Source organism: Varanus komodoensis, unplaced genomic scaffold (assembly GCF_004798865.1).
Source record: "Varanus komodoensis strain SLA01 unplaced genomic scaffold, ASM479886v1 scaffold1, whole genome shotgun sequence".
Lineage (NCBI taxonomy): Eukaryota > Metazoa > Chordata > Lepidosauria > Squamata > Varanidae > Varanus > Varanus komodoensis.
Genome location: NW_025335268.1, coordinates 65,039,732 through 65,056,060, shown reverse-complemented (window position 1 = coordinate 65,056,060; position 16,329 = coordinate 65,039,732).

Sequence of the window (16,329 nt, the reverse complement as noted above, 5' to 3'; positions counted from 1 at the left end):
AATAGGTACTCCAGATCCAAAAGGATCTGGACAGACTATGGAAGTGGGCAGGAAACAACAGGATGCTGCTCAATGTAGATAACTGCAAAGTCTTGCACTTGGGGCATAGGAATGGGTGTCATAAGTACAGGTTAGGGGACAAGTGGCTGGAGAGCAGCACTTGTGAAAGGAACCTCAGGGTGCTGGTTGACTGCAGGCTAAACATGAGTCAGCAGTGTGATGTGGTGATCAAGAGGGCGAATGCCACCCTTGGTTGCATAGCCAGAAGTGTGGCTTCTAGATCGAGAGAGGTATTACTACCACTCTATGACTCTGGTGTGCCCGCAACTGGAGTATTGTGTTCAGTTTTGGGCCCTTCATTATAGGAAGGATATAGTCAGGTTAGAGTCAGTGCAGCGTAGGGCCACAAGGTTGGTGGCCGGATTGCAGGGGATACCATATGAGGTGAGACTAAGGGAACTGGATCTCTTCAGCCTGGAGAAGAGGAGACTCAGTGGGTATCTGTTGGCGACATACAGGTATGTGAGCGGATGTCACCTGGAGGTGGGTAGAGACCTGTTCTCCTCCACAGAGGAAGGCAGGATGCGCTCCAACAGGGCAGAGCTCAGGGATTCAAGATTCCAGTTAGATGCCAGGAAGCACTTCCTGACAGTTAGGACCCCGAGGGTGTGGAATGGGCTTCCACGGGAGGTGGTTGAGGCTCCATTGGTGAGGGTGTTGAAAGATAGGTTGGACATGCACATGGTGGGCATGTCGTGAGCAGAGCCAGCTGGAGCCAGGGGTCAGATTAGATCGCCCGGGAGGCCCCTTCTGACTCACTCTGTTTCTATGTTTCTATCATCAGCCTCATTGTCCTCTATGTATTGATGTTGATGTTTGAAGCTGAAGTTCTGTGTGCTGAGGCTGACATCCTGTAGTGGGGAGATTTTGTAGCCATGTAGGCTCCCCACTCAGTCTAGAAAACTGTAAAATCAGGGTTCCACATCATACAGGAGCCCTACGCTCTTGTTGTTCACCTTGAACACATGGAAACTCACAGGGATGGTGATGAATGGGATGCCTTGCTCTTACCTCTTCATCTCACATGTTCATTGTGCAATCTGTCAAACGGGTCTTCTGCTGGTGTCGTGATCAATCCAGAAGATATGGTCTAGGTTTGCTGTGAGCTCCCACATCTGCTATTACTGCTTTGATGGGTAGTGCTTTGATTGTCCATGGCAACCTGTTATATCTGTAAAATGAGAATAGCAGCAACTCAGCCGATAGGCTTACAGTAAGAATTATATAATGTATGTCTAGATGTAGTTCCACACATGCCTATAAGCAAAAGGATCAACTTATTGACTACTAACTATCAACACACAGAGAGAGATTAACCGCATAAGAAAAACAGTATTGGACAGTCATCAGTTTAATTGAAAAAATCATGCCTCTCCTAATATAACCACAGCAGACCCATTTCAGATTACCAGGCAAGCCCAATATGAAGCAATGACACTGTGCATGCTTTTTGTATATTATATTTATAGTCCCAAGCTCATGTATTCATTGTTATTGTTGTTATTTATGAGGCCAGAACTGCAGCCAGAAAATAGTCCTTCTCTAACCTAACACATGCTTTTCCTTCTTGGTGAATATGAATCTCCTGTTGCAAAACAATGATGTAAGAAACAGATGACAGATATCCTAGAGAAAATATTTGGGGGCATTAATTGTTAAGTCTCTGAGGGCCCAGAGGAAAGTGTATGGGGAATAGTCAAACCATTTTTTAAAGGAAAGTAGAGAGGGAAGAAATCTTAATATGCAAAAGAGATGAACCGGATCCATATTGAAAATGTTTGCAAATGATTGATAATAATGATTAGATGCAGAACCCATTTCATGGAAATTGACCTCATTATGTCTTAGGATCTTTCAGGCAGTAATGGTTCATGTTTTGCATGCAGACGTCTCAGACTGAATTCCTGGCACTCCAAATACAGCTCAGAAAGACTTGTGTCTTTCTAAGAGTATTGGAGTGAGCCACTGGCAGCTTCTTATGTGCTCAAGGAAGACTTGCTTTGTTTCCGTTTTTGACCCAAGTTTCTGTTACATACGTCAAAGGCTGCTAAACCAGCAGACTTACTTTAACTAAATTTAGAATATCATGAGATGTAGATATTTTTTTCTCACGTGATTGTATCCCTGAGAACAGATGTGTACGTGTGTGGGAAATGCTAATTTAAATGTTCCGTATGTCAACTGTGCAAACTCTCTCCATGCTGTGCAACTGTGCAAACTCTCCAAGTGACACCATAACATGGAAACACTTTCCATACAAATAATCAGGATTCAAGGGGGAAAACAGAAGCAGCAAATCTATTGTCTCATCCAAAACTTTGCAGGTTCTCACCAGTTGGACAAATTGTTTCTTGACACAAAAACAGACCTCCACCCACAGAGGTGTAGCCTTTTATGTAAACAACAACAACAATTTGTCTTACTTGCAAAAGTGGGATTTCTTATGCCATCTCCAGGCTGTTATAGGTAAGAGATCAATCTTGGACCACTCAGAAAAATGATGAGGTTATAGATTTGGCAAAGTTGTGGTCATTCCACCTTTGAAATGTTGCATTGCATTTCCATGGGAAGGCCACCACTATATAGCTATGCAGTAGCAGACCCTACCCATCCCCCATATCCAGCAGAAGGCCATTTCCACCTGGGGAACAGGACTTTTACCCCAGCTAGCACTATTTGTCTTCCTAGTAATTGAAATTTTCCTGGCTAAGGCAAGACTGTAAAATGGTTTGAGATTTCTGGATATCTGGAGCTCCTTTTACAGAAATTTCTACATACAAATATATCTCTATCTCTTTCTATATCTAGTTTAACAAAGAAAATTTTCATCTTTAAATAAAATGGCATATAATAGTTTAGATACTTATTGATCAAATATTTGTTAAAGATAAGATTAGGGTTCTAATTGCAGCTTTGGGGGAGTTGTGAGGCAGTATTTATTTACTGATAGTAATGGATTGCTGATATGACTATCAGCCCTGGCCAAACTTGAATATAATTTGGATTACAGCACAGCTGTCTCCTTAAAACCTAATAGTGATCATGAGAACAAACATCCATCAAGCTTTTGTTTGTTTGTATCAACTCTTTATGGTTCCTTCCCCTGCCTATATTCACGAACACTGCAAGTTGAATCTGAAGGCTTGTTAACATGCTGAACACATTTTAGCTGCAATACTGCTGTTTCTTCCAGGCTTAGGCACAGGGTAATCTTATTCTCAGCTCAGTGATTAAACCTGTGCAACTTGCTCTCTTTTTTGTTCTCCCATGAACTGAAAGGTTTGGGGGAGCTGTTAATAATAGTATGTTCAGGTCTTTGCCAAAGATGTTCTAATTACCATCTGAAGCCATGAAAGGTTGAACAGATTTCTTTTCTTTACAAGAAACTGGTGTCTGTTTCTTCATCATGCCCGAAGCCGTGTACTCTTATCTCATTTGCAAGGGCACTGACAGAAAGACCAGAGGACTATGCTCACAGGCAGGCAAGAGATGGTATTAACAACTCTGGACTAGGGATCCAAGTTAAATAAAAATCTGAACTTGGCCACAAATAAACATGTTTAAGAAGAAGCACGTATATTTGAGGCAGCAAGTGCATTCACTCTTAGGATGCTGAGAGACAGACCAATGCACTGTCTGATAGATTAGGACATGGTTGATGGACTGAAAGCAGAAGTGACTATTAGTGGGGAATCATCAGGATGGCAACCAGTGATGAGTGGGGTCCCCCAGAACTCTGTTCAATCTTTTCATCAAAGACCTGGAAGAGGGGGTGACCAGTCTGCTCCTCAAATTCACAGATGATACTAAAATAAGGGTGGTGGCCACAACTGAGAGCAGGAACTCCAGATCCAGAAGGATCTGAACAGACTATGGAAGTGGGCAGAGGACAACAGGATGACGTTCAATGTGGATAAGCGCAAGGTCTTACACTTGGGACATAGGAATGGGTGTCATAAGCACAGGTTGGGGGACAAGTGGCTGAAGAGCAGCACTTGTGAAGGGGATCTCAGGGTACTGGTCAACTGCTGGCTAAACATGAGTCAGCAGTGTGACACAGTGGTCAAGAGGGAAAACACCACCCTTGGTTTCATAACCAGAAGCATTGCTTCTAGATTGAGAGAAGTATTACTGCCACTCTATATGACCTTGGTATGCCCACCACTGGAGTATTCTGGGCTGCACATTACAGGAAGGATATAGCCAGGTTGGAATCGGTGCAGCATAGAGGCCACAAGGATGGTGGCCAGATTTCAGGACAGCCGTATGAGGTAAGACTGAGGGAGCTAGGTCTTTTCAGCCTGGATAAGAGGATACTCCAAGGGGATCTTTTGGCGACATATAGGCACGTGAACTGGTGTCACACAGAGGTGGGTAGAGACCTGTTCTCCCTTGCGTAGGAGGGTAGGATATGTTCCAATGGAGCAAAGCTTGGGAGACCAAGGTTCAATTTGGATGCCAGGAAGTATTTTCTGACAGTTAGGACCCCAACGGCATGGAATGGGTTTGCACAGCAGGTGGTTGAAGCCCCATCGATGAGGATATTCAAGGATAGGCTGGACATGTACATGGTAGGCATGTCATGAGCAGAACTGGCTGGAGCCGGGGGTCAGACTAGATGGCCCAGGAGACCCCTTCTAACTCGCTCTGTTTCTATGTATCTATATCAATGTCATGAGTCTGGTGAGGTTTCACTTAAAGGATCCAGAGAATATCTGCAGGTACGTGTACTAGTATGGGGCTTCCAAACAAATACTGTAGCATATTATTTCTTTGCAATGCTCTGTGTTGGCAGATCTTCCACTTCAGCCAGATCTCCCTGAGAGTCTCTGAAGAAGAGGTACACAAGCATTGCAAGAGTGTGTTACTGTGGAGTCCTATCAGGCAGTAAATCACTGGACTTCAGGTATGCTTGCTGGTGCTTTTGTGAAGTTTGGAAGTGTCACCATTAAAGGCTATTCTTCCCTTTGCGCTGTGATGCTGGATCTGTTCTATGGATGACTTTATTGGGCAAGTCTCTGTCATCCATGAGGCAAACAGATTAGCACCCCTGAAAAGAAGGGGTGCTGATCTATTTTAAAACAAGCTCCCCCACCCACTGCCTTATGCTACAAAACAAATGTTTTCCCGTTGAAAGGGAATTTTTAAATCAGGAATTGCTTTCAAAAGCAGTTTTTCTGATAAGTCAGTAAAAGAAAGAAGAGAATCGGGCCAGGCATCAGCAGTCAGCTTACCTAGGAATTTTCTGGGACTGACATGCCTGGCAAGACCTGCCTGCAGTGAGAGATACTTTGCCAGCCCTGCTACCCACTGCACTCTGGAGGGGACTGCCCATCTGCTTCCTGCCAGTGGTGCTCCCTCTTGGTACTGGCACAGTTGTCAGTTGGGGTGTTTTGGGTGCTTCTGATGAGAGTTCAAGGGCTGCTAGGCTCCAACCAGTACCAGAACACTGCCAGAACCCCACAATGCAAGGCCCTGTGGCATCAATATAGAACTGCATAAATTGGAAGGATGAGATCCTGTGCTGATTGAACACTGTAGCGGACATCCGCTCAGGATTCCCCTCTGCTGTGCCCAGATACTCCCTGGTCTTGGAACCCCAGCCCAGACACTGGATTCAGCACACAACAACCCAAGCATTGAGAGAAAAAAATGCCTTTTTTTCCTAAAAAAAAAAAAAAAAAAAGGCTAAAAGATAGGGGTGGAGGATACTAACAGCTAAAACACTAAGGAAAGAGATACCGAAAAGGAAAGGAAAAGAAAAGAAAAGCAGCAGTAATACAATCCACAGACAAACAAAGCCCCCAAGTCCCAGTTCTTGTTGGCCAATTTGGACACAAAATAACAAAGCCTGCGACTTGCACACAGAGACTATAAAAGAGTTTGACATAAGTGACACAGGGCAGCACAGTGTTCTTCAGCACAGAGTCTGCCCACAAGATCGGAACCTCTCCTCAAAGAGGTCCCCGGCTCACTTTAGGCCAGGGGTCTCGAACTTGCGGCCCGTGGGCCAATTGCCAGCCGGGCGGGGCATGGGGGAGGGGCCCTGCGGCCTTCAAAGCACTGGTGGCGCCCGGGCCGGCCTCTGGGAGCGACGCGGGATGAGCGGCCCACCACCACCACAGTGGTGGAATACTTGATGCGGCCCAGCCTCACCCAGACTCTACTTCCAGCGGCCCCCAGGTCAGTTGAGTTTGAGACCCTTGCTTTAGGCACTAATCTCTATTCCCGCACCTGAGTCTGATGACCCATGGGATGACAACTTGTGATCGATCCCAGGTAAATGCCATTTGCCCTATTGCTGCAATCTCCTGTGCGGTCCTTGGCTGTAAATTTTCTGATCTCTCTCCCTTCTGCATGTTAGTCCCTGTGAAAGACACAGTTAGGTCTAGTAGGAAGGTCAGCAGAATTTCCAGGAGAGCTCACAAGGGAGGGCCCAGCCCGTGACAGTGAGGTCCCCAGTGGCAGCAAGATATTGCTCAAGCTTGATGCTGACCCTGGAGGAAAAATGACTTGGTGTAAACATTTCCTGCAAAGGTTAAATAACAATCCATAGCTCAAAATTCTTGCACATTCTGCAGATTAACAGTATGAAGAAAGATCAAGTTGTAAAAGGAAGCTTTTTCATGACCAAGTAGAAGATCAATGGTATGATTGATTAACAATGCTGCTCTTACACCATTTAGTGTACAAGTAGAAGTTGAGAAACAGCCCGTGCACAGCACAGGTATAACAGGATGGCATCATGTTTTACATGTTGCCATCATTTCTTTTTTCTGCCTGGATCAGGCAACCAGTACACAGGTTGAATTTGCTGCCTTTGTTGAGTGGGTGATCTGGGAAAGGTCAGCACAGGAACTGCAGAGCATGAAAGCATTGACTAGACCAATGAATCCTTCCAGGATCCAAATAATCCCTTGGCTTAACACACATTGCGGCTGTACTTTTCCTTTGTGTCCGGGTCTGCTCTCAAGAACTGTTGTTTCCAGCCCTTGTAAGAATGCAATGGGGTATTTAGAACAGCAAGAGGTATTGGCAGTAGTTAAAACAGTAACTTCGGACAAGGGGAGGAATTATTCCTTGTTAAATCAGTTTCCCCTGTGGCCGCTGCTCTGTGTGCACAATATAATTTGGATCAGCTTAGTGAGCAAATGTATCTTTCTCGAGCAGCAGTGGATGTTGCATGTTCTGTTTGAATGGCAATCACCTTGATAGTTATGCTAGCATGCGGAACAGAAAGGAACAGTATGTCCAATTGTTTGAGCAGGAAATTTCCATCATGATGGAAATGATGATGATTTAAATTAAAGATCTGAGGGCAGAATCTAAGGGGTCTTGACTAGGCCTCTTTGACATTGACAATTAATTGCAGGTGCAAAAATGACACATATTTCAGCATTGGTGCAAATCATTGGCCAAACAAAAGATGTTGGCACAAGTACTAGACCCTGAGAGAACAATGGCCCTCCACCCATTCAGACTGAAAGCAAAACACCCATTGATCTGAATGAAAGCAGGATCAGGTCCAAGTAATTCAGCCTCATTCTGCAACTAAGCTCCTTTTATTATTAACGTATATTCACATGCTGTTGACTAGCAAATGCTGCTCATTATGAATGCTATGCTAGGATTACTTTACAGCTTAGTGCACTGGCAGCTCTAAACAGCCGTTGACCTTTGCAAAATTGGAGCTTGAGAAATTCTAACCTATTGCCTGTGCTTCTGCATGTTGAGATCTCAAGTGCAAGAAAATCAGATCTATTAGTAGGCACCGTGCAGAATGTGAAATCCACCACAACTGGACTGCAAATGCAAACCAATTCATTAGTAGCACTAGTTACCCAGTAACTGGAGTGTGTTCTCAGATGAAATGGCCTGCTGTCACTTACAGCCAGGTGCTGTAAGTGACAGCGCTTACACTTCAATGAGTAAGTGTAGTTAAGGATAAAATTTGTACTTAACTGCCAATAAATCTCTTCAAATGCTTCTTTTTTTCTTATCTGACCTCCTGACTGTGAATGTCATTAGTTGATTCAGTGGGGGTTGGGGAGGGGCTGGAATGCAATAGTACCTTGCAGAGGTCATTTCGCATCCTTGCAGCTCGTTGGAAGGGTGAGTGTGGAAACATCGCGGAGGTGAAGCTTCAAGCTTCTTAGGTTGATGAGACACAATCTGTTTCATTTTCCTGTACTTCCGCAAGGTCACCCATGCAGTCAAATAGAAAGATGTCTGCTCATTCAGTGCTCTCTGTCACAGAATGAGGATACCAAACAGCCACAGACTCAGAAGAGGATTAAAAGTCATGACAATAGAAGTGGCAACTCAGAAGGAACGGGTATATGCAAAATTCTTTAGCCAGATCCCACAGAACTCCTTGATTTTACCTGTTTACACTTAAAAGTCCCTCCCCTCCATAATCTCTTTTATGCTCAGACAACATTCATACAACTAGCCCAGTATTGTCAACACTGACTGGCAACAGCTTTCCAGGGTTTCACGTACCAAGCTTTCTTGGCTCTTGAGATGATGGAAACTCGCTTCGTATAGTCTGCATGAAAAGCATTTGATTTGCCTCTTATCTGTGATCCTGCTTCTGCTCCAGTGCATGGATTCCATTTTCCAAGCTTTGGTAATATCCTGCTCTGTCCACGTGCTTGTTGGACACACCACTCACAGAATTGTGCTTTGGTGTTTCTAAAATTCATGCCAAGCCATTGCAAATACCAATTTCCAGAATAGGGCAATCAGTGGAGCTCACAGAGAGGACCTAACTTGACCTGTCCCAATCTGGAAATAACATTTTCACTCATTTCCAGGGTTATATTTAGAACCGCTACTTTTTGTTTGTTTGTTTGTTTTCTTGATATTCAGTTTCAGTCCTGCTTTAGTGCTTTCTTCTTTCACTTTTATCAGGAACTGTTCAAGTCACTGCTTTCTGCCAGTAGTGTGGTGGTATCTGCATATCTTGAATTAGTGCTGTTTCTTCTGCCAATTTCCAATCCTTCCTTTGATTCTAACCCAACTTTCCTTATGATATGCTCTGCATGCAGATTGAACAGTTAGGTAGATGAAATGCATCCTTTTCTGACAACTTTGCCTGTGGGAAACCATTCTGCTCCTCTAAGTGGGATGGTAGAAATTGATGTCCTGCAACAGCAGGGGGTTGGACCCAGTGGCCTTCTGAGCCCCAACTATGCTATTCTATCATTCCAATTCTATCCGAACTGTAGTTTCTTATCTGTGATACAGGTTATGCAGCAGGTGCTGAGGTCCACCCATTTCTTTCAGCTTCTTCTCTCATAGCTTCTCCTGATCCACACAGTCAAAGTTTGCTATGGTCTATAAAACACAGCCCAATCTTTTTCTGAGTTGTGTGTGCGCACTAACCAACATATATTTGCAATATGATTTCTTGTTCCTCTTTTTTCAGAATCCATGGTATAGAATAGCTCGGATATATATAGGGTAGTATTCTTTGTTAGAATGCTTTGAGCTTCACTTTGCTTGTGTGGGAGATTAAAGCAATGACCATATGGTTGCTGAACTCTTTTGTATCTCCTTTCTTGATGACTGGAATATATATTGAATGTTTCCTGTCTTTGGGTCAATATTTTGTTTTCTGTATTAGTTGATGTATTTTTGTCAGGATTTGGATTGATTCCTTTCATAGAATAGTAATGTTGGAAGGGTCAAGAAGGCCATCAGGTCCAACCCCCTGGTGTTGCAGGTCACAAATTTGCTCAGTTTTGCCTTGAATGTCTCTAGCTTGGGAGAGCCCACCTGAAAGTTAGGACACTTTCTCTGATGTCTAACCTGAATCTAGGTTGTTGCAACATGAATAGGTTATTCTGTGCCTTACACTCTGGTATCAGCAAGAAGAGATCTTGACCTTGCTCTTTGCAACAGCTTTGAGGTACTTATAGAGGGATATCTTGTCCCCCTGAGTCTTCTCTTCTGCAGGCTAAGCATAACCAGTTCTTTCAGTCTCTCCTCACAGGGCTTTGCTTCCAAACCCTGGATGATTTTTGTTGCCTTCCTCTGGACTTTTCTAGTTTTTCTGCATCTTTCTTAAATCTTGGTGCCCAAGAACTGGGCACGGTATTGTAGATGAGGTCTGACTAGTGAAGAGTATAGGGGAATTATTACTTTTTATGATTTGGAAGTAATAATTCTATTAATGCATCTCATACCAAAACAGCATTTTCCTTTTTTGCAGCTACATCGAATTGTTAGTTCATTTTTAACCTGTTGTCCACAATAACTCCAAGGACTTTTTCTTTTTCAATTCTGTTGAGCCATGTATTCCCCATCCTGTATTGATGCATTTGTCCCCTCCTCCTGCCTCAGAAACTTGGCATTTGTTGCTACTGGGTCTCATTTTGTTGTTTTCAGTCCAGTATTCAAGCTTATCAAGATTGCCCTTGATTTTCTGCAGCTTGGAATCCTATCTATTGGAATCCTATCTATTCCAGGTGCTTTATTCTTTGCAAGTGCTTCCAGAGCAGCTTTCACTTCACATTTTAATGTTCTTCTTCATAGGATGCTGCTTCAAACAAGTCTGTTATCCTTTCATCTCTTCTGTTTAGTCTTTCTTTATTTTCTGCTGGTTGAATATTATGCTCCTTTGTTGCCTTTTAGCATTCCTACTCTAGGTTTGAATTTCACTTTGATTTCTTGGATCTTCTGGAAGAAGTCTCTTGTCTTTCCCCTTTTGTTACTCTCTTCTATTTCTTTGCACTGATCATCATAATGGTTCTTTTTGTTTCTGCATGATAGTTGCTGAAAAGTTGCATTTAGGATTCTGACCCTGTTTCTTTCACCTTTTCCTTCTGTATCTTGCTTTTCCTTTGCAACTATGAGTGTTTTTTCTGTCACCCATATAGGATTTTTCTTTATTTATGCTACAGAAATTATCTTTTGGCATTCTTCTCTACTAATGTCTCTGGTTTCAACCTACAGTTCTTCTGGCTCATGGTCAGTTAAGTTGAGCAATGCAAAAATGCCGAAGAGGCTAGGCTATTTCAGCAGCTCTTGCTGACAGTAATGAAACCTTGGGAAAGGCTTTGCCACTTTTGAGAATGGGAAGGAAACTGTGAAAAAGGCAAGAAATCATTGGACAATTGGCAGGGTAGTCACACAAATCACCAAAAGAGAGGAAATGTACCCTCCAAAAAGCCCAAAAGAAATAAAACTGAATATGCCATGTGTGTGCGCATATGCAAATTTAGATGTAGCTATCATTTAAATAAAAGTCTAGTACTTTTCACCATAGAGAGGAAGACTGTGACCAGTTGACCCATGGCCCCGGCAGAGTCCTGGTGTTAATTCAGATGGACAACTTCAAAACCCATTCCTTCCTTTTGATGTTTCTCTACCTGTAAACCACACTTCACTGGAAAGCTTTTCTTAACAGAGGACAATTTCAAAGCAGAAGGCAGATGTTCAAATAGAGGAGTGTCCTCAATCAAAGAGGACACATGGCAACTGTATCCCCTAGTAGTTGAAAGAAAAGAGGAGGAACCAATATAAGGGGATGTGATCTTTTCAGGCACCTTGGAAGTTCCTTCACCAATCAGGGCAAGTTTGTCTCCCTAGCCTGAGGTTTAACCCCTGATATACATCAGGGGTTAAATCTAGAAAAATATATGTAGATAGTAAATGCAAGAAATTGATTACAAGTAAATTCACATTGCTCCTAAAATAGAATGGAAGGAATCTCTTTGTCAAATGCATAGTACAAACTTTCCAGCTACACTGTTAAATAAGATATGCAACCAAGCTGGTGAAAACTATAACATTGGATCAGAGTTCTACACAGTCTGAAGGAAAAAGGGATTTCTCATAGTACTGGGGTGATACCTGGGTAAAAGGAAGATCTTAAAAGGGGTCTTTTCTATCTGCCACATACTTGCAGCTTTGTGTCACCCCCAAACCCTGTTTAGAGTTTTAATAGGGAATCCTCCTGAGCAATACAAAGAAATGTGAAGGGCTGCAAGGGGAAGAACGGATTACTCACAATCTCATTGTGCCACGTGACGTAAACTACAGTGCTATAATAGTGTATTAAGTATATATGATCAGATTAAAAAAACAAAGCAACGCCCCGCACAGCTACATTGTCTTCTTTGAGCTTGTATGTTCCAGTGGATGTTCCCTGAATGCCACATGGGAAAGTATGTACTTCTAACACCTGAAACGCAGTTGTGGTTGAGGTGTAAATATGTTGTTAATTTCTTCATTCTGCATTTCACAGATTGTCAGGCACTTTTTGCCCATCATCTGCTCATTGATGAAATTGGATTTTGTGAAAATTTGCATTTGCAAAATGGCATAAATCTCCCAAAGTATGCAATTCACCCCAAAATGTATTTTTCATCCTTTGATGGTGAAAGAACATCTGTGGGGAATTGGTTTTGTCATATTTTTCTTTAATTAAGGTTGCTTAAATGTATGGGAAGTTAACCGCACTCATTTGCACCAGTTCACAGAATATGAACAATTCAAGCAAGCAAAAGGCAAGTGGGCTGCCAAATCCATGGCTCAGCTTCACGGAAGTCTGAATTCATGCGGATCCATCGCAACTATCTCCAGAGTCCCTAGTGGAATATTATGAGGGGAATAAATGCAATCAATGGTCTGTTCTGAAAAGCAAAACAACAAAAGAACAACAATGTGACGGGGCATATCCAAGCCCTCTTTTGATCTTAGACACACACTACAATTTTCCCTTGGCTTCTTCCACTCATCCCAGCACAAAAGCTTAATCACAGAACAAGGTAAACAGATATATATATAGGCATAGGTATACAGGATAGAGCTGCCTGGGCAACGAATGCACAACTTATCACCTTTCCAAATGAACTCTCTTATTTGTTGTAATATTAGCAACTGAATGAAACCAAATGATGCAATAATAGCTGAATATTGTGTGTGTCTATCTATCTATATCACACCGAAATCAATTATGGATTCACCACCTCCCCTGCTCCTTAGACACTTCTGAAGCTTTGACGCTGTGAATTCCGTTTATTTGCTGCTGGCCTAATAATCCCCTGCATGCTGGGAAAAACCTTTGTTCTCTGACAGAAGTAATAAAGCTGTCTCCATGATTCCCTCTTGTGAGACAAGGAGCACTCCCATTTTATTTAATCGGCTGGTGTGCTGTGTTTTCAAAGTAAACACTTCACAGAAACCCAAGGCGGAATGACACAAAAGTGAGAGGCCTGCCATCAGATAATTAATAATAATAATAATAAATCATTAGCTTCTGAGGAAACAAGAAGGCGCTTTTGCTTAAATAAAATCAAAATCCGTCGTGAGAAACGCGGGTCAAACAGGCCGTGACTTGGAGTGTGGATCTCCTTGTGGAAGTGCTTCTGGCGCTCTCCCGAATCGCTCCCTCTCCCCACAAGGCTCCATTCACTTGTTCGCATTGAATAGAGAGCAGAGGAGAAAATGAAGCGATCTTAACGACAGCAGGAGGCCGGCTGCTTTCTTTTAGGCATGTCCTCAGTCCAGTCACCCAGAACAACTCGTGATCCCTGGACAAAGCCCTTCGCAGCAGGTGGCTATATCAAGAAATTTTCCTCCTGGAATTAGATATTATCCCAGGAATCACTAGTGAGTCAAACATAATGCCCCATCCTGCTGGGTCAAGTAGGATTTCATTTCAATTTCTTTACACAACGATGAGTTTCATCTTGTCTGCGTACAATGACAGTGCTCAGGCATGAAATAAATTGAAGTTCTTGAAAGGCTGAATTATCCCTTGAACCTGCAGCATTCCCGACCCCCAAACATACATTGTCAAGTGAGTTCCTGATAAGCGGGATCTTCAGCCACTGTTTGTGCTGCTTGGCTTCCTTTAATCATACTCCCTTTTGCAAAAGGGATTTTCGAGGGGGAAAGATAAATCATTGCTGAGGAAAAAGGTCATTTTCAAAAGGCTTTAAGAGCTTCATTTTGTGTGGCTTTTCAAGGTGAAACAGGTAATTCAGTGCAGTGGAAGTCTTTTGTATTCTACTTAATTCACACTTCACACCAACACCACCAGCCCCACCAACAAAAAAAGTAATGAAATGAGCTTGAATAAAGTCTTTTATTAAAAGAGTTTCCTATACACATGTGAGGTGAATTTTGTTGTTTGTTCACACACAGTGCTGAACATTTTTTCCCAAATGTTATTTCAAGCTATTTAACTCACCCATTGCTCTTTAGTAAAAAGCAGCAGGAAAACAACATCTTCCTTCAGTTATGATGTTTATATTCATTTACTGATATAAAAACACATCTAAAGTTGCTTATTTTGGTAAAATGAGCAGTGAGCATAGCATTGATGGTATGTTTGTGCACACACAACATAGGATCATTTAATTTATGTTAATAAAAGGGGTTTGAAATATATATTCAAAGATTTAATTGTTACAAGTAGTGTGACTAAAAGAAACACTTTACACTGGTTTTGGGTGAAAATTAGAAAATTTAGAAAATATATAATAGCAAAGACATAGGAAGTAGGAATGAAATTGATAGGTGATAATAGTAATGGTTGGTATCCTAAAATTAACACCTCATAGAGATGTACTCTGTTTCTCTCTTTGATTTGATGTTCTCCTGGTGAAAATCAGAAATGTATCTATTTCTTTCTAAACTTCAAAACAAGATCATATGTAATTCTATTTTTTTTAAAAATCTGGACTTTCTCCTACACACACAAGATTTTTTTAAATGATTGACATATTGTATGCACTACTTCATTGTGTCATTAGTCCAGTTAGGTAAACACATTTATATGAAATTACTGGATGCTAATTCAATGACTGTAAGGCAGATTTTAAACAAAAATGCTCCTGAAAAAATATATTTTGATAAATCAACATTTTGCTTGAAACACTTGCCAAAAAGTGCGGAGAGTTTTAATGTTTTAACTATTAGCTTTTTCTCACATTTCTCAAAAATTAGGGGGAAAACCCTTCTTTTCTCTTTTCCATTTTCAGATGTCCAGATAGGATTAGAAATCCAAAAGAAGTTATGACTGTTTGTTCCTATGATTTATGATATAGCAATAAACTATGCTATCTTTTAGTGCTTCACTGGATTATGATGTGCAACACAGAAATGATGTAACTAGTAATTACAGTTCCAGTGACCTTTGAGCTCTCTTAATGCCCAAACAGGGACGTACTTGAACACATGTGAAATAGTCCGCTATCACTCGCCCCCTAATATCAGAAAGGCAATGTGCTCTTACATTTCTTAAAGAAAGGGCAACAACAGCTACTTGCATGTACTGTGTTTGAAATGGCTACTTTTGAATGGAGTAAACAAAAGAGTGTGACAGTTGTAATACAAAAAAGGAGCAAATGCAGAATTTTCCAGCATTTGTTACAAGGAATCCTTTCATGAGAGGCAAAAGGAGGTTTCAAAGGTTTGCGTTAGCAGCTGCAAAAAACTTGAAAGAGCAACCAACACTACTATTGAAGATCAAAATATCTAAACTCTGCGGTCCTACATTGGATGCCATGTCTTGTAGCCATGCTCTACTACCATGGCGGAGTATTATAATTGTCCTTTTCTTGAGAATGCTAACAGATTTCATTACTCCAGCCTATCAGATCTATGGGCACGTGCAATCAGCATATGAACAGAATTGCCGATAACAATGCAAGTTAATGTCTCAGTTGATAGAATATAGAACTACTTATTACTGCCATAGGGGTAATGGACATATTCATTTGCATGGAAGATTTCAAAATTAAGGATCATTACCCCTTTGGACCTGAAATGGCCCCCCATGGGCCTGAGGCTGGAGTGAGGGAAGCCATTTTCCTCATACAAAAGTATTGTAGAAATGATGGGGAGAAAGGAGTCAGTATCCTGACACTGGTGCAAAGAAAGCAGAGAGCCGATGTTGCAGCATTTTCTGAGAGTGTGTCCAGTGAACTAGAAAAGATTATGCAGATCTGTGGCAAGAGCCATCACAAGAAATTCATCTCCCACAAAAGTTTTCTGATCCATATTTCACTTAATGATTTTCTACTACCAGTCTCAGTTTATGGAGAAGTCAAAACAGCCTCTACAAAAAGCAAGGACTTCTGATTGTAGTTTCAGAGCTTTGGAGCACCTTTTCACGGTCTCTTTAGTTCCCTTTTTAATGACATTTCAGAAACAAACCAAATGATTCTGTTCTACTGTGCTGTTCTACTGTACTTTCTCTGCTGATCATTGCTTTTTGCATTTTTTCCTAATTGTTACTTTTATGGATTGTTT